This window comes from Diadema setosum, chromosome 7, assembly GCF_964275005.1.
Source record: "Diadema setosum chromosome 7, eeDiaSeto1, whole genome shotgun sequence".
NCBI classification, from domain to species: domain Eukaryota; kingdom Metazoa; phylum Echinodermata; class Echinoidea; order Diadematoida; family Diadematidae; genus Diadema; species Diadema setosum.
This window is the reverse complement of record NC_092691.1, coordinates 7,744,813-7,768,274: the sequence shown is the minus strand read 5'-3', so window position 1 is coordinate 7,768,274 and position 23,462 is coordinate 7,744,813. Positions and strand designations below refer to the sequence as shown.

The following is a 23,462-nucleotide window of genomic DNA, read 5'->3' as shown; positions in this document are numbered from 1 at the left end:
ACATAAACATGCATGTGTTGGAGCCATTCATATATACATAAACATCAGTTGTTAACAAAACATTTTTCTATATTGCCTTTACACAATGTACAGCAGAAATGTATCAGCAGTACAACCGTACAACGAATAATACAGTCATGACAGTAGGGCTACAGAGCTTTGCTTGATTTGGGTGCAGCCCTCGTACATAATACACATAGAAAAATAGGAAGGAAAAGTGATGTTGTGTAGAGATAGGATAGTAGAAAGGAGAAAAGGAAAGGAGAGGTCTGTCTGCTTTCACTAAAGGCTTTACACAAAGTTAGTTCACTTGGATCAATGATCAGTAAGGCATGACAAAATATTTCTCACCGAGGTACAGGTGAACAGTTACAGTTCATGGTTGGTTACATGATTACATTATACATGAAATGCGGCGATATTTCTACGAAGGAATTTCCTGTATTATACACTAACAGTGACAACGAAATTACCGATACCGAGAGAACAACATTGCTCTACAACTTTCTTAAAAAAGGACACGGACTTTAAACTTCGAATTTCAGAACGAAGAGAGTTTCAAACATCGGGTTCGGTGTGTCTGATAGATTTTAGAGCCATCACTGTTTTAAGATTATATAAATGAAGTGATCAGATTGTCTTGTGGGATAAGAATGTATGTCCTTGTTTAATTGAAATAGTGAGAAGAAAGAAGATGGCAACTGACCATTATGTAAGCGAAAACATAAAGAGGGAATTTTGCAAAAAAAAAAAGTTAATGTCATTTACCTTGAATGTTTTTATTTAGAAACAGATAAGGTTAAAATAATGTCCGTTATTTAATTTAGAGAAAGTCATATATTAGCTAATAGTTGTCCAGCAAGCTCTACAGGAAAGTCTACATTATTATAATAACTAGTAGTAATAATGATAATAATAACAATAATGATAATGATAATAATAATAATAATAATAATAATAATGATAATAATTATTATTGTTATTATGACATTAATAATTATGATAATAATAGTAATGATATTTACGATAATTATGATAATAATAATAATAGAATAATGCCTTTTTTTTTATCAAGGGTAGCCTCTTCAGAAAAGTACAGAATGAAGGAAACAATGGTGACAGGTTACTGTAATGACCAACTGATGCGATGGAAAACATTTCTAAATCATCTTGAGAGTCTAAAGAAATGAGAAGTAAACATCCTTTTTTTTTTTTTTATGAAGCAGGACCGAACAAATTATTTAATGTACATTTTTTTTTCAGTTGCTCTACAGTTTATAGCGTAGTTATTACATATTTTCTTTTTGATAGTCTGACGTCGAAGGTCGTTAAATGTATTACATCAGTTTATCACTCTTTTCTCTATCTCTGCAGATATTGCATAGACAAAATGGATCTATGGAATGATGCGATGACGGATTTGCATTTCAATGAGAGGTTAAAGTGAAACACTTCGGAAAATACTTTTTCCTATTTTTTCATGTTCCTTATTTTATGCTATCTTATATATCATTAATTTTGATTGTAAGAAAGAAGTATGATACGAAATAGTCAATTGCACATGAAAAGAAGACAATTCATAGCATAATACCCAAAGATCTAGATCTAGATCTTTGGGTAACTCATGCGGACCTCGACGTGAGTCGTATCGCGCTCGGCATGGTGCACTCGTTCACGCCTACGTCCATGGCCCTACAGACTGTGTTGCATCAAGGAGGTGGGAAGAGCACCGTCCTGGTTGCATACAGCTGGTTGCCATCTGGTTGTGTGGCTACTATAGTAGTTCGACATCCCAAGCATGCATTACGGTCGATATTGCTCTACATGCATTGGCGTTCGAGAGAAGTACGCGAGCGCTGCTAGCACTGTTCAGCAGTATGCTCTCGTCACGAGGCGGGCGTGCGAACGTCATGGCTCATGCATTACAGTATTTAGCCTATAACCTAGGTGGGGACGCAGCTGGTCTGATGCGACGAGACTACGAATAGTGGATGCGCGCGAATACACCGCCTATGATCCAGTTGTTTGTCGTTGTTTTCTTATTTTTTTTTAAGTCGGTGGCAGTCTTCTTACACGGAAAAAAAAAACAAAAACTGCCACCGATCGTGGCGCCTAGCGGACGCGGTAGATGCGTCCACTGTCCGCATCAGATGTATCGCTTGGCAAAGACAATTATCTCGCTGCATCATACGTTTAGCTTTAACAGCAAATTACAAAGACAATAACTGCATTCTCCGCCTAGATTATAGGCTATGCAATAATCCATCATGCTGAAATCAATATCACCACATTTCTTTTTGTTTGTTTTTTTGTTCCTACATCTTTTTCTTTGGAGAATTTCGGGGGGGGGGGGATATTTGTACAGGCCATCCCCCCTCCTTCAAAAGTGGGGGGGGGGGGATATATCCCCCCATCCCCCCCCCCCCCCCGATTTACGCCCATGCTTCTCATGCAGCAGTGACTGCACAGAAACTTCAAAAACTCATAACATTTGAACGTATCGTCCAATTTTCATTAAACTTTCAGTGATGTTTTCTACTAATATTGCTGCATTCACTCAATCCACATGTATACGAAACTGGACTTGTCCTTTAGATTTCCGTATAAGTAATAATTTCATTTTAGCTCGAATTATCAAGGCACTCATTTGGTAAAGTGCGTGGACTTTGTATGAATCTACATGGTTACTCTATCTCTAGGACGTATACATTCAGATCATCTGTGGGTTGCTTGCATTTACGTTCTGGGCTCAAAGGTTGTGCACAGAACGTTATAGATGAGCAGCATTATTTCCTCCATATACGCATGATGTCAGATCGTATATCGCGAATCGCATATACGTCTGAACTGCCATGCCAAAAGGACGCAGTATTTTAGCCATAATATGTTGTGACGGTATTTAAAAGAGGAAATATTTGGAAGGTGAGGGACACAATGGTCAAGTTGGTCAAAGCATGTATTTTGCTGTTGCTTTGTGGGATCACATTCGCCGACGTTGGTAAGGGATCCACAGTGACTGTTGTTGCGCAAAAAAAAAAAAAGAAAAGAAAAAAGAAGAAAGAATCTATCTGTGACTGAAATTGATATCAATCTGTATAGGTACGTGGGAACAGTTCATTTAAAAATTAACCCTCATTCTTTTGTCTGTGGATCGTTCTAAGTATCATTTGGCTACTCTACTGCTTAAATCACTAAGTACTCGTTAGATAATCACACACATTTTTCCCATTAAATGTTTTGGTTTACTTTTTGGATATTATTCGAAAATGTTACATTTGTATGACCTGAATGTATTTATGTCATATTATACACCATTTCAAAGAAGAAACATTAGACATTTTCACTAGCAAAATTTGTCATTGACAATTGCATGTTTCATTATAATATCTTATTCAAATCATAAATTTGCATATTGAAAAAGACATCGCAATTAAAAAAAAAAAAGATTGTAATTCTTCAAATATTACTGGAACGTTTCCCAAATTCGCAAACTAACGTTATTATTATAGTGTCTTGGGAAACCGATACAGGATTTTTAGGTCTTCATTTATTTTCTGCTAGGATATTTTAAAGTCATGAATCATGTTTCGCAATGTCTGTGTAGTCCCATGTAATATTTTCCCCGTGGCACTTTGTGCAAAAGCACATATTTTGACCTCATTTGTAGCTGTAAAATTTAATTCTAAAAGGACACTTTCTACATTCGTTTGATGAAAGTGAATATATTTAAATGAAGTAAAAGGGGTTTCACTTAAATAAATTCTCATCTCATGATAACAAGCACTCTATTTGCTTTTTGATGACGGTGTCCACGAAATATATAACTGTTCACACGTACATGTATGTCATTTCCTTTTGTGTACATGGCAGACCGTAATCCTTTATTATGTCGCAAGTAAGATTAGAAGTCTTAATTTTATTTCCATTGTGCATTTGTTTATCTTTTTTATATTTATACAAGTGGACAAATAAAATCAAACTGAATCGCAACTGAAAAAGAAATAAGGTCAAATTGTGTTCATAGATGATCGTTCATTTAAAGTATGTAGCATAAGAACTACATTAATCAGAGTTTCCTATCTTTTTTCACTGTTCTTAGGTTAGTCAGACCCCTCCCCTTACTTTTTTTTTTAAATTTTGCATGAAAAGCGTACACAAAAGTAGCCACAAATAGCGGCTTTGAGGGGTGGTAGAGTTTTGAATGAGATGAGAGATACAAATCTATACTTTTATACTAATCGAAAAGACATGATATTAAAAAAAATACTAGAGAAATTCATCGTTTAGTTTATGTGAAATCGGTCTCGAAAGAGCTGAGAAATCCCCCAAAACAAATAAAACAAGGTGGTTCTAAAAAGGTGGTCCTAAAATAGGACCTCATGTTTGTTTTTTGATATTAAGCCATTTCTTAACCGATTTTCATAACATGAATTTTGAATTCATCTTAGATTTGCATGCTCCTACCTATTTCATAATGGTTTCTCATTTCGTCACTTAAAAAGTTGGAAATCTAAGGTCCCTTTCAACCAAAGCCAGGGGCGGATTAAGGAATTCCGTAAGGGGTTAAGGGACAAGGCAGTTTACATTTCTGACGCCACTTCAGGACTGAATCAGCTGATAAGGTCCCTCCCCCCTCCATATACCTCATCAGGAATTTTCTCGCGGCGGGGTTAATTGACAAGCCAAAAAAAAAAAAAAAAAAAAAGAAGAAGAAGCTAATCTGGACGGTACATGAATTATCTATTCTTGACCTATTGATTAAAATACGTGTGGCGTATTATTGATAATTTCAAAAAAAAAAAAGGTATTTCCAGCTCCATTTTTTTTTCTTTCCTGATGTCATCAACAGTAAGGCCAGCTGTAATAAGCATTAGTGTCTCCTGTTAACGCACCTCATATCTTTTTAACTACAGGGCAAAACTGAAATAGCAATACAATTCTAGTAAAGTTACACCTCAGATAATGATTATGAGGGTCAAAGCTGCTTACCTATTAAACAATGTCAGGATTGGAAATATATATGAAACGATGTTGGCGTTTTTGTCTTTGATATGAAGCAAAAAAAAAAAGTTTGTGCACACTATGGAAGTCATTACTTATGTCTATACATTTGCCGATGTTTGCGTCACTAGATCTGTCAACTGTCAATTGTCTCCTTCCTGTAAGTTTCATTTCTTGTAAATTTTTAGGCAATGGGAGTGCAAAGAGCTTTCAGAGGATACATGAAAAATAAGATCACCACTTTCCATCGCCATTGTTCCTCAGGAACATTAACCTTTTTTTTTTCAAAACAGAAGGACTTCTAGTTTTCTTATTCTATGAAATTCAAGACGTTCAAACCTATAACACTTCCATGATACTTTGCCATACGGGGTCAGAATAGGGTACAATGTATTTGAAAAATCTCCTCTGAAGAACTTTCAGAGCGGAATTAAATCGCAGATAAATGAAGTAGGGCATGCTGTCTTATGTCTTCACTAAATTCTAATATTTCTTGGAGGGAACATTCAAAACTATCTGTCTTTCAGTTGAGTAACAAAATATGATTATGTCAATATACTAAAAGTCATCACGTTACAATTATATTGTTTCCCAATGATCATTAGGAGTGCCAGAAACTGGTGAAGTGCGTCTTGTCAGCGGTTCGGGAAGCTATGAGGGACGAGTCGAGGTTTTCTACGACTCTCAGTGGGGGACCGTGTGTGACGATTTGTGGGATATCGACGATGCCTCAGTTGTGTGTAGACAGCTTGGCTTTGCTAACGCCACCAACGCCTTCCGATGGGCCTTCTTTGGTGGTGGCACGCCTAAACAGCCTATCTTTATGGATGGCTTGCAATGTAGTGGGCACGAAACGGAGCTAACAGAATGCGAACACAACGGATGGGAAATTCATAATTGCGTTCATTCTGAGGACGCAGGGGTGAGATGTCATACAGAGTACACCGAAGGTAATAATCTAAGGCCAAAAAAAAAAAAATGTTTCTTTGCCCTTAACTGTCAAAACCCAAGAGGGTCGGTAGGTCGTGTTGTTGTTGTTGTTGTTGTTGTTGTTTTTTTAGATACAGGGTACCCTTTTTTCCATGTCAGTGCACTCAAAACTCCAAGGGATTCATTCAAATTTACATCTTGCCAGGGCCCGGTACGCGAGGCAGAAACACTCACTGACAAACACTTAAAACATTCATCTTTGTTAAATTTTGCAAACAGCTCCAAAAAAAGTACCTTCCAGTGAGATGCTGGCAACTGAACTCCAAACAGTTTTGGTGCCATGACAGCTGGTAACGGATGCTGCAAAAGTAGCCATCTAGGCAGTCGCGCTGGAGCGCTGTGCCGTGACCGGTACGGTTGCTAGCTAGCGAGTGCACTATCATATATGCATGCATTGATTGGATTTCGTGCGTGTGCACGCATGTGAGCCAAAAAGGTAGCTAGCATGCAATGCATGCTATAAAACGTAGCCTGCGGCCCCGCGGGGCCCGAACGCAATTACGACGGGTCGATGAGATGAGAAAAAAAAAAAAACATTTTTAGACTTTTTTTCATTCTTTCTTTAGCTTAAAATGGATAATTTTGGGTTTAAAACCGTTCACAAATTTGTAGAAGATGAAATTTGTGGAAAAAAATAAACTTGAAAGAGAGAGAGAGAAAAAAAAAACGCGACCCGAAATTTCCGTGATTTTCGGTCGGTCGCGAAGGGCAAACAAGCCATTTTTTTTTTTTTTTGACCTAATGGAAATCAAACAAACCTGAAATAAATGTTGTAATGAAAAAGCTAAATAAAAAGATGTAAACAATGGTTGACATGAAATCTGAATCAGCGAAATGCATAATTGAAACCGTATTTTTATTTTATGCATGCTTCGTTCACAAAAGTTGTCCTTTACAACCACAAAGCTTATCGCAGACTGGCCCTTCATAATTAAAGCAACAACTAAATAATGATTCCTGCGTTTAGAACTTAAAGGGAAGATAAACCCCAAGAACAATGTGGATTGAGTGAAAGCAGCAACATTAGTAGAACACATCAGTGAAAGTTTGAAGAAAATCGGACAATCGATGCAAAAGTTATGAATTTTTAAAGTTTTGGTGTTGGAACCGCTGGATGAGGAGACTACTAGCGGTTATGACGTATGAGTGGACTACAATATCAAGAAAATATAAAGAAAATACTACAAAAATCCATTTTTCATGAAAATTACAAATTCCATCTACTTGATATTGACATATGTTAAGGGTAGCAATTATTCCCCCTGCTTTCTGAAAGCGGTTGGTCCACTGCTCTTTCATAATTCTAGAAAAGTGAATTTTTGTTGAATATCCTTTATATTTTCTTTGTATTGTTGTCCACTCATACGTCATATCCTCTAGTAGTCTCCTCATCCAGCGGTTCCAACACCAAAACTTTAAAAATTCATAACTTTTGCCTTGATTGTCCGATTTTCCTCAAACTTTCACTGATGTGTTCTACTAATGTTGCTGCTTTCACTCAATCCACATTGCTCTTTGGGTTTACCTTCCCTTTAATGAGAGGGAGCAGGTGAACGAAATGCTTTGTTTCTAGGCTGTTGGAAAAGAAACATCGATAATAGGCAGTACATTACAGAAACGAAAGTGATACTCTCTTACTCACCCTGCTCCTTTGGTCCATCTTGATAGACTCAGTAAATAGTGAAACACGCACACGCAGAACCAGAAATGACAGATATTACGATTAAGCCGTTCACTTTGTCTGTGGATATTTATATTCCTCACATTTGACAGGCGTGTTACTACATTACTGTGTAATATACCATACGAATCTTTCCTGTACATGAAAACTTATGTTATATATAACATATGCATTTTGCTCGTAATACGAAACCGATTGAAAAAAAGAGAAAAAAAGAGAGAAAAAAAAACTTAATGACCTGTACTAGCTGAAAAATTAAAAGGTTCGATTTCTTGTATTTTTTCAGTGCCATTGGAAGTAAGTGATACACAATGTTCATTTCTGTCATGAGGATTAAAAACAAAACAAAAACATTTGTATGGGCATTTAACACCCGAACTCAATTGGACAAGATGTGTAACGCATTTTCTGATATCATCACGGGGGAATTTCACATCAGGGACTTAAGCAGCTGAAGCAAAACGAGTATAATCATACCATGAAAGAATAGTAGTGAAATTTGTGTGCGATATTCAAGGCGATCGTCAACGAATCAATTACTTGCCTTCTCTTCAATTGACCATGTTATAGCTCTTATGAAAATTTGAGAAGTTCCCGTCTGTCTTACTTATCTTTAAGCGGATTTCAGGAGGTTGTCTTCTTACTATTAAGCTTAAGATTCCAGAGATTACAGATACAAACGGCGACATTGCCCAGAGTATAAGATGTGAATTAATCTCGGCCAAGTTTTGAGAGTGCTAACCCCTAGTGTGCTTTACGAGATGATCGGCACAAAATACGCCATTAAGTGCTGTAGCCTATGCAGTGTTCAATGTCCCTTTCACAGAAAGGACTAAGAGCCTTTAAGAATTGAAATAAAGATACTGAGAAATGAGAAGGTTTGACCAGGTTTCGTGAAAGATTTCAGACAGAAGGCTTGGTTGCAAGAAATTTGACTGTAGACATGGTAGAACTCTGTATTTTCAATACTTGTGGGGGTAGTTCAGTAGTACACTGTATACGTTATCACATGGTTAATGAACAATAGAGTTATTGATAAGGCTGCATTGATCTTAAACATACTTTGAGCTTAATGTCATGGTTATGATCTCGTGTGTATATTATTTACGTAAGCGATAATCAAGAGATATTTCTAACCTTCCTGAGAGTTCGTTTTATCTCTGAATGTCAAGAGGCATGTTTATGACATAGACGATACATATCTAGACCATGTAGACAGCCTGTCATTCCGAGATCATACGTTTGCCCTCTCACAAAGGATGGCATAAAAGCCCAAAGATACAGGAAGCCTTTCGTAACTGATGATATCAATCAAAGTGAGGTCGGTTACGATATCAATCCTATAGCGATTTTCCTCATTGAAATTGCACATACCATGCATACTGTGTATAATGTGACAAACTTTCCGGACAAATTAATTTCATTTATTCATTTTATTTCCACCAAAAATGTCATATAATTGCAAGTAAAAAAATGTTAATTCACATAATTACACACCACACACACACACACACACACACACACACACACACACACAATCTGTACAACATTGCAGTCTAAAAACAAAACAAAACAAAAAACCCACAACCTCAAGCCTGTTAACACACTATTTAATAGGCATATGCACAGACAGTCATATCTCCCTGTTCTTACCGAGTCAAGACGATATAATAAAAGTACATACTTGTGATCTAAAGAATACCTCTAACTGCTAGTCATTTCGAGATGTCATGTTTGCCCTCGTTCTAGGGAGGCATAATGGTCGATTGTATAAGAAGATAATATTGAAAATGCACAATGTTATAATATATGGGTGTAGACCAATAACTCTTCATATTCACCACCGTTCCTTGGACCACATACATCATAACTTACAGAATGGAAAACAACAAAAAAGTCATATAATTTCTAAGCTCTTTCTGCTTGTACGACAATTGCTTGCCAACCGGGGCTGACCACAAGGGGTCAGCATGTCCCACCTGTTCTCTGGGTGCATTTCATGTTGGAATTGTGATTCTCTCAGATACGGGAGCTCCATGAATGTCGATTCAGTGGGCAAAGTGTTGTGTTTCTTACTGGATTTATGGGACTGCACATGATAGACTCGCCGGGACTCGAATCCTACCTTTCCGTCTTTTCCTTTTGGCAAGCACGCTATCTACTGAGTTCCCCCCCCCCCCGCCTCCGCCCTGTGTGATGATACAAATAAGTGCAGTCCTAGAGCCTATTATCTCTACTAATAGAATCATCTCAATGAAACGTCTTCCATGGCTTGACATTAGAACTACATCATGTCCTTTACAAATTATTATTACATAATTGCTATGCCGGCGCCTTTCCGATATCCCACTTGCTTTGGTGATATTAAGAATAATGTAAAAAATGAGAAATGTATGAAATATGATTGCCGTACAAAATGTTATAATTTCCTGCAAGGTGACGTGAGATTGGCTGGCGGTCCCACGTCTAGAGACGGCCGACTTGAAATCTACCACAACGACGAATGGGGCACTGTGTGCAGTACGACCTGGGGTCCCGAGGAAGCAGAGGTAACCTGTCGTCAACTAGGGAATGACGGAGTGAACAATGTGTACTACTCTCCCACACCTGGTAATGGACCAATCCACCTGTCTCATGTGGGCTGTATTGGAAATGAGACTGGACTTGTCGACTGTAACGTTACATACGGTGATGATGGTAACAACTCATGTACACACAGCGAAGACGTGGGTGTTGATTGTTACACTTTACTTAGAGATCCAACAGGTAAGTTTGAATTGAGAATGTGGACCATAATTTTCTACTGCATTCTCAATTATGCCACATTTCCAGTTTGATAATAAGGAACATCGTCTGAAAATCTTGTAAGAGCTTGTGGTGTCATCATGCTTGCATTGGGTCGGGCATATTCGTCAATGTTGAATTCAGAACATACAACATCATTTCGAAGTGACTTGTTCCGAAAACGAAATCAAAACACGCCGTGCTTGACAAAAAGTTATATAGTTTATATTTTTTTTTTACTTAATTCAATTTAATTTAATTTGATTTATTTATTTATTTATTTATTTACTTATTTATTGTTATTTTTTTTGGAGGGGGGGGGGAGGGGTTGTTGTTCGTGTACGATGTTGTTTGCTTTACGACATCATGGAAGTTTTAGGTGTTGTCTACTACAAGTGTTGGGTCACACTGTAGAGACTGAGGAGCAGTGGATTCCAGAGTTTGGGGCAGCCTTTCTAATGCTTTAGCACCAAACCCAATATGAAACCGTTTTACATGTCGAAAACAGATATCGTGAATCATGAGACAGTTTTATATCATAAAACCCTGTTCACAGCGGGGTGACTTCGTAATTACTAGCCATGCGAAAAGTGAACATAATCATCAAGCTTTCACATATATGGCGCTTTTTAAGGCCTGTTGCAACTTTCATAATATCAGTCATAACTGTGCAGACTTGTATCTGGTATTTCCACCAGACTAGAATCATCAGCGTATCAAAAAAACATGATACCCCTAAATCATCAAGTAGCCTGCTTTTGATAGATGGAAATATTGTTCATTTCCTGCAGCTTTGCAAGGGGAAATTCGACTCACCGTCAGCATGACAAAACCAAGAGATGGTCGTCTGGAAATCTACCGTGGTAACTCCTAGGGTACCGTGTGTGGAGACGGGTGGCATCAAACTGACTCGCAAGTCGCTTGTCGGCAACTTGGCTTCTTGGATGCGGGTGGCGCTGTCGAGCTCGATGCACCGAGGGGATTCATAGGGCCTGTCCATCTATCTGATGTCAACTGCACTGGGGACGAGGTTGCACTTTCTCATTGCTCCCACGGTGGTTGGGGAGAAAACGAATGTCGACATGCCAGGGACATATGGCTGTCATGTTTACGCGACTACTACGGTGAGTGCCTATTGAATTGGAATTGAATATTTTTGCGTGATTATTTTCTCTGAAGAGTGATTGTGGATAAATTCACATATGTGGATTTGGTGACATCACGATGTCATAGGATGACAAGTTTCCCATTGCCTTACGAACGTAATTTCGCTTCCCCCCTGATAATTACTCCTCTACGGTTTTCCTGTTGAAGTGGGTCATGATCGCATTCTTTTCAAGCTGTCTCTGCGAAATTATAAAACATTTTACAGATTGATATAAAAAAGGAATATGCACTGCCAGGAAAAAAAAAAAATGAGAGTACCTGTTCAATATGTATGGCCTACATATCTTCAACCCTTTTGCCGCGGCCTTACTTATAGGAAGTTTATGTGGATTTTAAAGGTGACATGTAACGTGTTACTATACAACGTATACGATTCCATGTCTTTATCATCATTTCTCGCATAGATTCAAGAGGAAGTATTTACATTCTCCGCATCTAATTCTTTTAGAGATATGAGAATTAGCGGTGGAAAAACCCGATAGTTTGTATGGTGTTTGCGTACCAATCAACCAGAGGACCACCCTAACCTCCAAGTCTACTATGCATACCATACTTTTTGGACAATCATGTTCAACTTCAAAAAATTTGATAACGTTTTATTTCTTGTTCTATTTCGAGGCAAATGACATATATGTATACTGTTTGTGATAGGCAAATTGGATATATTGTGATTATCTATTCTTTATAGGTCCGACTTCAAGTCAGTTGACATCAGTCATAAGCAACCATGCTTATGAAATTATTTTTGTACACCTGAACATGAAGGAGGGACATCACAGGAAAATCAAATTGTTTAAAGACGAACGCACCTTTCCGCAATAGAAAAAATGGTCTCAGAGTCAAAATTCATGGATATCAACCATAAAGTGTATGATACACAACAGAGGAACAGAGGGCTGAAGGGTGGGTGGGGAGCTGCCCCCACAATTTTGTCACTTAGAAATAAAAAAAAAAAAAACAGGAAAAAGAGTGTCGAAGGTACCGCCCCGATTCTATCAAAGAAAGGGGGGGGGGGGGGGCGATGGGAGCACTGACCCTTGACCCCAGCAACCACAAGTACCCCACAATCGCCCTGTCCTACCATAATTACATTTTGTCAATTCATTTAGTCATTTCAGTCAAGTTTTCCACACAATTTATAATATTTTTATAACATACATCTACAGATACAGCTTGTAAGTGAACGGTGTTATGTCTTTGAAACCCAGTGCATCAGAGTATACAGACTGAACATTAAATGATATCTTATGGCACAGAATGGATTTAATTTAGTCCAGAATTTATGTCATATTCATATTTGAAAATCAAGATAAGATAAGCAATGATGAGAGAATGACATTAGACAGCCTTTTACTGCACGTCTGATGAAAAGCCGTTTGTGTTAATGGCAATGACATTTTTTGGCTATAAATGTAAACTCATAAGTAAAAGCTCACTGGGACAATAATCAGTTTCTGGTGATACTAATGATATTGTTTTTAAGCATAACAAGTTATGAGTTGTATTACAGTTGTAGTTACTATGATTAACTTTCATACCTATAGTTGGTTCCATAATGTTTATCTAATCCATCTTCCCATTGCACATATAACTGATACCTGGTTTCATTAACATAGTACAGATGAAATTCTATATTATGAAGGCGATGATTCAATTTTCTGGTGCATTCATATTTCTTAATCCAACGAAATGACAAGGAGAGAATCTGTCATGAATGACTCCCACTATTTGCTAGCGCTCACACTCTTGATTTCAATCGGATCTGGTCTTCTTTAACCCTATGAAGCCCAAAGGGGGGGGGGGGGGAGGGGACATTGTGCCCTACCATATTTTCGTTTGCCACTCCTATATATACACCCTATACTCGATTTCAACCAAATTTGGTGACTTTTTCAAGAATCATATTGCAAACATTTTTATGTATGTCAGATATTGTTGGTTGCCATGGCAATTGTAAACTGACAACCATGTTCGTCAGATTTTGCATGATTTTTCTGTTCCAATTTTAGTTAACGATATAATAATGGATGAAATGGGGGTTTTCCTAGCTGTAATTTGCTGAAGAACCAAAATGTGAAGTAATAATGGTTGTGAATTATCCTGAAATTGATCTTCTAATTATTTCCTTTATTTTTATATGACATATGCATCAAACAATAGATATAATAGAAATAATCGAAATAACAGCATTTTCCAAAAACTAACCTTTTATTTTGTGTTATCTTCACACAAGCTTTGCCTGTAACATCATTTGTTTATCATATTATCAATCTGCAAATTAAAAATGTTAATATTTTGGAAATATGAAATGTGATACTAATATGCAGTGGTTCAGGAGTTATCAAGAGTTATCTAACTGATCGCAAACAATATGTTTTTTGAGCAATCATAATTCTGATATGAGAGAACTTAAGTGTGGCGTGCCACAAGATAGTTTATTGGGCCCGCTGTTGTTTATTGTTTACATTAATGATTTTTGTGCTTCGTCCGATGTGTTATCGTTCATACTTTTTGCCGACTATTCAAATGTTTTTTACTCACATGAAGACCCAAATACTCTTGTGCAGATAGTTAATTCTGAATTACAAAATTAATGTGAGTGGATACGAGCAAATAAGCTGTCTTTGAATATCCAAAAAAAAAATATATGCTTTTTAGTAACACTTAAGATAATTTGAATATGGACGTTTGTTTTGGTTACGCTGTCTTAGAAATTGTTTCCCATATAAAGTTTCTCGGTATTACAATGGATAATAAACTTTCTTGGAAATTTCATATTGATAATGTCTGCAAGAAAATTTCACGTAACATAGGTGTTATTAATAGACTAAAACTATCTATTCCTCAACATTCGTTGTTTACGCTGTATTCATCTTTGATATTGCTCTATTTGAATTATGGAATTTTGGTATGGGGAAACATGCACCAATTATTATTGGATAGGGTTCTACTGGTACAAAAGAAGGCTCTTCGCATTATATGTAATACCGTTCCATATTCTCATACAGATCCTTTGTTCTTTGACGATAAGATTCTGAAAATCAAAGATTTGTTTTTACTTAAATTAGGGCAATGTATGTATACTTATGATAATAATTGCCTCCCGTTTATTTTTAACTGCATGTTTATGCGCAACCAGACATACCCAACTAGACAGTCAAATAAATTTCATTTACCTCTGTTAAGAACCTTGCTGGTTCAGCAGACTTTTATTTATGTAGGTCCAAGATTCTGGAACTCCCTTCCTATGGATATAAAAAATGCACCTTCATTGAATTCTGTTAGAAAGAGATTTAAAATGTTTCTTTTGAAGTTTTATAATGTAACCGAATGAACTTAATTTTGTAATATATTTCGTAAGCACGATATTATCTTCTCTTCTTTCACTACAGGCTGTGTTCTCTTGAGGCATCAATCAATTTTTTTACTGCCTGCTAGTATTCCATAATGTGCTCTCGTCCTCACAGTTACAATCTCTTCCGCTGGAAAGCAGCTCGTTAATGTATCACTTTCGAAGACACTTGGCTAACTGTCTCTGTGGGCTTTCGTCCTTGGTGTATGCATCAAAATGATTTAGGCTTTTCTCTCTTTCTCTCTCTCCTTTTCCTTGTTTTTTGTTCCTTTTTTCACACTTTTGCTTTCTTTTTTTTTTATTCACCTCTTTCCCAGTTTTCCGCACTCTTTGTAGTTGTAAGTTTTTCACATCCTTTTTCCCCCTTTCCCTCAGAGGTACCCACATGATACAAGCATAGTCTTTTGAGTGGGTACCTCCATTTTTTTTTTTTCGCAGAGTGTTTAAACAGTGTATTTTTTTTTTATACTGATCATGTAGACATGAACATATTGTTAATCCTGTCTGGCTATGTATATTTTCAACGACTCTCATGTCAAATTCATAATATTGTTTCTTGTGCATTCTGTTGAAAAAAGTGAAAATAAAGGTTGAATTTTAAGTTCGAATATGTACCCATTCCAATCAATACATCATAAGTTTCATATAATTCTTTATATTGTATTGAATAGCGCCCCCATATCTTGACCTTGACAAATTTCAACCATAACAATAGTAAAGATTGAGTTGCTTTTCCTTTTTGGTAAATATAAAATAGAAACATATATACTGGGGATAAAGAAATAAAAAGAAAAATAACATGATTTTAGCATATTTCCTATGTATTAATTAATATTTTGGTAAATAACGCCCTCAGTGGATGACCTTGAGAAATTTCAAATTCAAATGAGTCATGTAGAGTATGAGTTGGTATACCCATGTGCCCAATATGACGGTCATACATCATATAATAAAGAAGTTATATAGGGGGCATAATGTGCCCCCCCCCCTTTGGGCCTGGAAGGGGTCAAAATAGCTTGGCTTTATAGGGTTCAAAGGCCAAGTAGTTTCATTACCTTGCAGTTTCACGAGTTCCATTTTAATATGTCTCACAAAATGCACCATAAACTCCTCTGTTCCTCTCAGGGCAATGAAGACTTTACTAGATTCTAGTTTGTGTATTTAAAATGAGTTGAAAGAAATAGCATGAAAGTAATTGAGTCATTTAGGTTGTTATTCTTCGTGTCTAATTACTGCGAATAACGTAACAAATCAGCTCATGACGGCGACGTCCGAATTGTTGATGGTGAAAAACCTTGGGCTGGCAGACTTCATATATTCCATGACCAGCAATGGGGCACGGTTTGTAACGACAGCTGGTCCTACGAGAACGCACTGGTTGTCTGCCGTCAGCTCGGCTTCGAAGGTGTCGTGTCGTCCTACGAATACTACGGGCAGGGGTACGGTCCAATCCAACTGGGTGGAGTGGCTTGTGCGGGAAACGAAAATACGTTAATGGACTGCTCGCGCAGTGAATGGGGTGTCAGTGGCTGCACATCCCACGAACAGGATGTTGGAATTAAGTGCACGGAGAGGGTCGGTAAGTGCTGTGACTGTGGTCTTAAAATTTTGATCTTACATGACTCCATAATGTCGTTCTTGAGATTGTTTCTCTCATTTAAGGACATATTTATGAATTTGCATTTTTTATATATATTTGCCATAGTCAGACGTCAGCATGTTGGAAAGATTCAATGCATCAATAGTATATTTTAATATCTTATTGTTATAGTCTCAAACATACCTTTTCATTTCACTAGTATTTCAGTCTAATTAGTTACAATGTACTGTTTGGTGATGTGTCGAATTGTTAGTTGATTATCATGTATCTATATGTGCATGTGCATTTATATGTGATCTGTTTGTTATTCTTGTCATGTTATGCTCTGTTATCTTGCCAGTGGAGGAAGATTTTCTGTATTTTTTTAAATCAGACAATAAATGATTGAATCTTGAATCTTGAATAATTGCAATCAAAGTTAATCAAAGTTACATAATATTTGACGGAGAGAAAATAAGCACAAAAATCACTTTTCTTGGCAGGTTGCCTTTTCGATCCTTTACATATACGCTTGCCTTCATGTTTTTGATGCTTATTACCTAACATAATTGGTGTGAAGCAACGTGAATGACTGATTTGCAGGTTTCTTGTTTTACATCAGGTGATCCAGTAATTCATGATAAATGTTTAGTTATGTGAATATTAGTTAGTTTTGTGAATATGAAATGTTTGTATGATTATTAAATGTACTAATATACTGTATGGAGGAAGGGGGCATCCATGAATTGTAGGGTTTATACGTGGAAGGTAAATATTAATGGCATAGGATATTTGCTTGATGAAATACTTGTAATTTACCCTATGTTCTAAGTCTTCCTTCGTTAGTTACGTACTCTTTCAATCACCCATTGTCGTGCACATGAAGAAGGTGAGCTACGTCTTGTTGGCGGCCATGACTATGGTCGTCTTGAAATCTTTCACAACGACGAGTGGGGTACCATCTGCAACGACGGGTGGTCAACAAACGAAGCCCTGGTCGCCTGTCGCCAACTCGGGTTTCCAGGGGTTGCAATGGCGTCAAGTTATTACGGGATTGGCGACGGACCGATCCACCTCGACGACGTTTCTTGCACAGGCTACGAATCACAACTGATAAACTGCAGTAATAATGGATGGGGTATACACAACTGCCAACACTACGATGACGTAGGAATCCAGTGTTTGCAAGGTAAGAGCAAGCACATATCATACACTGTCATAGGGACACTTTACATTGAATCTCCTGCAATGCCATATACCTGGAAAGACGCTGATATTTTTGATCTTGCTTTTAAACAATTTATTTGATATACTGGTACATGTACTATGCTGATTATGACTCTTTCAAAAATACTTCTCCTCGTTCAAAAAAAAAAAAGAAAGATGTATGAATATCATCACAAATGGATTAATATCTGCAATGATGATCTGAAATCTTTTATTCTTAGATGCCTGGAACTTTCTATCCCAGATATTTTTATTACAATATGGAGTTGATGTCTTTTTTTCGTTGCAATCTGGGTGGATCTAAATCTGAATCACTACAACTGACACAGACGACTTTTTTGTATATTAAAGCTAACTCAGTGTGTAATCAACGAAGTGTAGGGTTGACACTTTTTGCATGTGCCTGCGAATCGTGAGTATTAGGCCCTATTCATGTTTTGCGAGTATACGACATGGTTCTTTTCGTATCTAATCATTTTTAGCAAGAAGGTATACACGTGTTTGTTATTTAAACTATTCCTGCCATTGGCAATAGCGACTTTACTGAATTGAACTGAACTTCAGCACTTTTTAAACAATGTGTTGACTAGGTGTGATTTATGCGCATCCTATTCTACGCGGATCTTAATGATATTAAAGTGTTGGTTGCCTTTTTTATTCGGCTTGTATTGCCAGCGTGCTACAATCACATGCGCTTTTCAATTGAAATGATATCATATTTTTATAAATTGCTCGCAGTACCTGAACCAGTGGATCCCATGGCAGGAGGGCTGATTGCAATTATCGTCATTGCATCGGTGGCGGCGCTGTGCTTTATTATTGGCATCATCATGTGCTTGTGCTCCATGAAGAAGAAACCACAGAGGACAACCACAGCCCCACAACTTCAAGCAAGCGGCCAAACCATGCCAACTGGGCATACAAACCCCGTGGCATTAGCACAGAATGGCGTCATGTATTACGACCCAAATAATACCCAACTGAATTATGGAGATTCTCCACCTTCTTACCCCGACGTCATGGCGGGCTTACCCACTTCAAAGTAGCAAAACGTGGATATCCGCGAGTCCACTGGAACCGCACTCATCCCGAAGAAAGAATAGGATAGCAGCTAATCTACTACTTTACAGTACTTATACGAGTGCAGAGCTAATCTTTGAATATAAGGGAGAATCAATGTATACCAGTTAAGGACGATTCTACACTCTCAGGCTGTATACAAGGTATAGTCCATTTACCCAGGTAATAATAAATATTACAAATGAATGTTTTAAAGGTTCCAAATTCATCACAATAAATGGAGAGCAGCTGGTGAACTAAAAAAAATGGCATGTAATATTGTCGAAGCCACCAATCATCGCAATTCTGAAATGTCATCAAATCTGACTAGTCTGCCTCCATTTTTGAGAAACTAGACAGCACAAAAGTTTTGCATCTTAATTTTCAGTGATGAATGCTATTGAAACTGATACATATTTGCAGGGAAATAAGCCTTGAAGAACTTGATCTAATGTTGCTTCAGAATGAGGGATGTGTAAAAAAAAGAAGAAGGTGAAAACACCCTGTCGCTCACAATAACTCTTGTCATATAATGTATAGATGTCACAAATTCAAAAGACATTAAATTAAAAACGACAAAATACTGGTTAAAATCACACTGCGCGACTGAAACCTGCATAGTATTGTATCATTATGAAGTCATAACTGTGCACCGTGGATCGTACAAAGAAGGTGTTTTTCTTTCAGCTGAGTCAGTTTATGTTTAATTATAACACAAATGCACTTGCATCTTTAATGCAATGTCTCCACGAAATCAATCTTTTCATAATAATCCCACCAGGCGATCTAATGAGTTTCATTTACCCCTCCTGAGAGCTTTATTGGCTCAAAATACATTTTATATACACCGGCCCTAGATTCTGGAATTCTTTAAGCTATGATATAAAAAATTCTCTATCCTTGAATTCTTTTAAGCGCAAGTTGAAACTTTTCTTTGGTTAAATTCATACTATAAAGATATATACTATTTGTTAGCTAGCTTGTCTCTACAACCTAAATCATTGAATTCATCATTGTGTAATTTTTACATCATCTTATTTGTGTAAACTTTGCTCAGCTGCTCGAGCTCTTCAGCGTGTGGGCTTTTCCTTTCTTTTTCTTTTTTTTTCTTTCTTTCCTTTCTTTCCATTATCCTGTTGTGCTTTATTACTTTCAATGGTATACCCTTCTGTCAAGTCATGTAATGTCGTTGTGTTTCTCCTGTCTTGTTCTGTCCTGTCTTTGTAAACAAATATGTCCACAAAATCCTTTGCGTGGTTTACAATTTACAAGCATGTTTTTCAGTGGACCTCTCAATTCTTTTTTTTTCTCGAAACATAACTTTGTATTTTGCCGGTATGCATGTATAATTTCTTATTTTGTTAACCATTATCTATCATGTAAAGTCAAATACATGTCTATGATATATCTTCTGATTCATTTTGAGGTATGTTTGGTGAAAAAAGAAAGAAGAAAATAAATGAAATGAAATGAAATGAAAAAAAAAAGAAAGATATCGAATCGGTTGCCTACGTTACGTAGGGTATCGAATGTCACAAGATATCCCTCATTTTGAAGCAACAATACCTTCTTCCAGGTATTATGAAAATAAATGTCATATATCTAACTAAAGAGCATTATTTTTCTTGAATGTCTTCTTGCTTCTTTCAATAAGTCAGCACTTAGAAATAAAGTAAAGCCCAATCCACTCTTCTGAAAAACCCTAAAACCGCCGTGACGTATGTTACATGTTTTTATATCAAAGTGATTATTGAATAATTTTGTAATTAGATACGTGGCAGAAAAAAAAAAGTAGTTTATTAATCTTGATATTATCGGTAGTAGTGTCTATGACTGCTGTGGAATGGGAAATCGTTTAAATCAAGCAAAATATTAAATTTTGTCCTTTTGTTCCATCAATATTAACTGTAAAACATGTTAGAGAAAGTTTAGTTATGGAAGGTGAAAAACGGCATTAAAAAGCACGACAAATCGATCGTTCTTTCCTATTTGCGTTGAACAATCATAAGCGTTCATATAAACATAATTTTAAGAAGGATTCTAATTTGCATTAGCATTACCCTGACAAGACTTGTTTGTTTGTTTGTTTGTTTGTTTGTTTTCCAGGGACAGGTGTTTTTTTTTTTTTTTGTCCACCTATACCCCTAACTTAGCGGGCCATGATACATTGTACCAGTCTTATATCCCTATAGATATGCTTTGAAATTTACTTGCACATGCCACTGAATATACAGATGCAAGAATTAGGTTTTTCAATCTTTAATGTCCTTGAAATGAAGGAAGAAGGTTCAGCGACGCCAAAATTTAAGTATTGCGCCGATTAAGTGTGCTTGACCAATTAAAAATTCAGCACGTACATACATTCCGCAATAGACGTTGCCTAATGACAAAGGGTGTGTCTTATAACAGAATAAATTTTACGGCAAATGGTAGGTTGTTTTGCCTTAGTTTAACCGATTTTCCTGTACTATACTTATGCTCAAATTGCTATATTCTGCAAACATGGATATAATCAACTACATGAATACATAACGTATCTGTAAAATCTATTTTCGTTTAGGACAGATATTTGTACTGTATGTCTGAGGATAATGTGAAACCGATTATGATGTGCAATCTTGTGTGCAATGATATATGATTCAATGATTATAAGATCTATCACATTACGTTTTGTTATCTTTCAATACTTTTATAACAGGCCCGTATAACTGTATAAAAAAAGAATATCCGCAACGACAAAAGACCCTCTGTCGCTTCACTCCCTAAGATAAGTGACCTTTTTTCAATATCATCCCCCCGTTCCCTCGAAATATCCTAGTTACCGGCTTCCTTGATATAATTATGATACTGTATGAGCATACCAGCAGGTTAATGTATGCCGTCATATTCTTATACATTCAGTGCGTGTTATAGATACAGATTTACAGAGACTAGTAAGATCAATACGTATACATTCGTATTTACGTAAAATTACGCATTCACCTTTTTCTTTATTTATTGTTGAAGCTTGGACCAATACTAAGCAATATACGGCTATGAAAAGCTAACGCATTATTTTTTTCTTTGACTTTTAATACTGATAGAAAGTATTCGGTAATGAATAAACCAATGACACCAAGTTTGTGTATTCACGGAATTTATCAGCTGGGTTAATGATGATATTGTCATTAACTTTACAGACCATGGTGTTAGAGTTACAAAATGAAATATGACATGATAATGTTACAGTAATAGTTTAATATAACATTTCGGATAAACAAAATAGTCTTGTATGTGTGGATGATTTAAATCTGATTTGAAAGTTTAAGTCGGATGTGATCTGAAGCCACTTGTTGCCTCGTTCATACTATCTGTTCTTCCGACAACGAAATAGAAATCTCCGAAGAGCAGAAAAACCTATTCAAGCTCAAATGGGGAAAATATTAAAGGATAAAGTGGAAGTATAAATAAAATCGACAGTAAGAGAAGCATTTAATAATCAACACTTTTGAACTGCAGCGGCCAGATAAACACATGACAGTCATCTTATAGACCTATGTATTACTTTGCCTGAATTATCATACTCGTAATAATATTTTTGTGAAGAGTCCATTACGCTTGTAACCGCACAGTTTTGAACTAGGTCTTTGTAACGAAACCACTGTTCATAGAATAAATCATATCACATCAAAACTTATAAGCATTTTGGCGAGAGGAGAGAAGCATATCTTTAATATCCTAAAATCAGTTGTGGAAAAAAAGCCTCAGTTTGTTCATTCTCACAGTTAACTATGTCATTAAATCGATGAAGAGAGAGAGAGAGAGAGAGAAAGATAGACAAACACAGAGTGCGAGATAAATGAAGATAACAGGGACATTCAAAATTTTGTTTGAGCAAATGTCATGCCATGAAGATTATCAAAAATCATTTTTCATCTATTCACTATCTTTCTGGAGTACAATAAAGAGACACTCAAAATCACATTATCATATATACAAGTAGATTTTGTAGTAGAAAACAAGACTAGTTGAGCTGATGGTGAGAACTCGGGAGAAGCAGTGCCTTAAAATACAGTAGTTCAAACATTGTATTAAACTATAACTAAACTTCGTCATGCTATCAAGGAAATATTTCAATTGTCCGTTGCCCCGCACTGGACTAAGCGTGTGTGGGAGTGCTGTGTGGGTGCGCTTCAGTGCGTGTGTGGCTGTGTGTGTGTGTGTGTGTGTGTGTGTGTGTGTGTGTGTGTCTTCGTGTGTCTGTGTACGGTCGGGGTGTATGGCTTAGTCATGGAATCGAAATTCGGCTCCTGTGGATGTTGTATTCTATGATGACGAATACTACTACACTACATTTATCTTTAAAAAATCAATTGGAGAAAATGATTTTGGTGTATTGAAGATAATGATTTAAACAAAACAAAACAACAACAACAATAACAACAACAACAACAACAAAATAAGGTTTCCCGACTTAATGGCATGCTTTTGTTTTTTTTTTGGGTAACAATAATCTATTTTAATACATGACGCTGGTTATTATTTACTCATTTGCTAGAGAATGGAAGATACGGCACACTTCAGGTTAGGTATGTGGACTTTGGAAGAGGTCTGTGATAAAATGCGTACCCATCCCATCCACA

The 23,462-nt window shown here is 36.7% G+C and overlaps 1 pseudogene; it reads left to right on the top strand.

Annotated features, from left to right (window-relative positions):
- Nucleotides 1–2,934: 2,934 nt before the first annotated feature.
- LOC140230328 (scavenger receptor cysteine-rich domain superfamily protein-like) lies at nt 2,935–18,827 on the top strand (annotated as a pseudogene).
- The last annotated feature ends 4,635 nt before the right edge of the window (nt 18,828–23,462 follow it).